Here is a 1642-nt window from a genome sequence, read left to right as displayed (position 1 = left end):
GTGCAGAGTGAGATCCGACCCAGAGCTCAGGGCCGCTGAGTCCGCCTCCGAGGTCGGGCCAGGCCGGCAGACCGGATTACAGACGCTCCACTGGAGCCTGGCCCACGAAGAGCCGAGGGCCTCCCGGGGACAAGCGACTGTCGGTCCAAGCCGCCTTTTTGCGCCAGGACTAGAGTGCCTTTGAGCCGCGGACCCACTCGGGGACAGAAGCGGCAGGGCGCCTGGAGGGAGGAGCGAAGCCGCGCACTCCTGACACCCCGGCAGGGCCGGCGGCCCCGCGCAGGTGTCGCCGCTCCACTTGCACAGCACCAAAGGGTTCCGAAAGCAGCCGCGACCACTGGGGCGGGCGCCGAGTTCCCCGGGCGGGGCCTCGCGAGACCCAAACAAGCCCCACGTGGCAGGGGCGGGGCGGCCGCGGGGACGTCACGGCGCGCGCGTGCGCACGCGCCAGCACGCGCGGGCGTACCCTTGCCGGGGGCCGTAAAGCGCGGAAGGTCGCGGTCTCTCGCTTCCCCGGAACCTTTTTACTCCCTCCGCCCCGCCCCCTTCCCATTCCCAGTGCCCCCGTTCTGGCGGCGGGACCCCCAGCGACTGTTGTGGCTGCTGCCCCGCTGCCGCCGGGGTGCTGCTGACGGCGGAGCCCGCGGCGGCCCGTGAGGTAAGGAGACAGCTGCGGGGCCGCTGTGTCCTCCCCTCCGCGCGGGTCTCAGCGCCCCCCTTTCCGCCCCGGTCTCCCTGTGGGGCGGTCGCGGCCGCCCCTCGGTTCCTGTCTCCCTGCCGGGTCGCATCCGGACTCCGGCGGCACGGGGCGGGAGTAGGTCCGCCTTGTCTCTCTCAAGCCGGTCTGCGGCTATGCGGCGCCGGGCCGAAGGGGTTCGGGCCCCGGGGCCCCGTGCCCGGGGGCCTCAGGGCCTGCGCCCCGGCTGCTCCCGGCGTCCGCGGCTCAGCCCGCTGTCCGGAGCGGCCGGGGTGCCCTCGCTTCGGGCTCGCCGCCTCGGGTTTGCACAGCGCCTGGCGCGGGTTTGGCTGGTCTCGCCCGCCCTTGCTTCCTCTGCAGGTGCAATCGTTTTCCCGCCTGGAGACGTGCGGTCCGCCTCTGCTTCCCTAACTTGTACGCCTGCTGCGGAGCGCCTGCTGCAGAGCGCGGCCGCCAAGTTACCGGGAAAGTGTAGGCAGGGCGGTGAGCTGTCTTGGTGATGTTTGATCAGTCGGGACCCCTGGGAAGGACACACACTGGATTCGGGAATCTGCAGGCGCACTTTCCCGGTGTCTCTAAGCGTGACGTCCAGGCATGCGGGTAGAGGAGGAGGGTGCCGGGCCCCGAGGCGCGCTGTTCCAGCATTCGGGATTTGTGTTCATTTCTTAAACTCGCGCGATCGCCTGGTGGCACTTGTTGACAAATACACACCCGGGACCGGCAGGATTAGATTCTCCAGAGCAGGAGCCTGGGGTACTGTTGGGCTTTTTGTCTGTTTCCTTGGAAGACATGTCCCAGGTGGCTCTTCTGCTGCACAAGTCGGGGAAGTGTGTCATTCGAGCTCCCCTCACCAGGTTTCCTTGTGGCCAGCGTCCCTTTGTACACACGTTGGGACCATAAGGGAACCAACTCAGAGGGACTTGGAGCTGTCCTTTGCTCTCCTTG

The 1642-nt window shown here is 68.6% G+C and overlaps 1 protein-coding gene across 2 annotated transcripts in view; it reads left to right on the top strand.

Annotated features, from left to right (window-relative positions):
* The first annotated feature begins 465 nt into the window (after positions 1-465).
* PDPR (pyruvate dehydrogenase phosphatase regulatory subunit) overlaps positions 466-1642 on the top strand; it is a 42128-nt gene continuing 40951 nt past the window's right edge. For both annotated transcript variants that reach the window (XM_029924110.1, XM_029924111.1), the window contains exon 1: positions 466-658. The gene's annotated coding sequence lies outside the window, so the exon portion shown is untranslated. The remainder of the gene's footprint in view (positions 659-1642) is intronic.

This window comes from Suricata suricatta, chromosome 16 (assembly GCF_006229205.1).
Source record: "Suricata suricatta isolate VVHF042 chromosome 16, meerkat_22Aug2017_6uvM2_HiC, whole genome shotgun sequence".
In the NCBI taxonomy this organism is placed as follows: Eukaryota; Metazoa; Chordata; class Mammalia; order Carnivora; family Herpestidae; genus Suricata; species Suricata suricatta.
The sequence above is the reverse complement of the archived record's forward strand: the minus strand, read 5'-3'. Positions and strand labels throughout refer to the sequence as shown.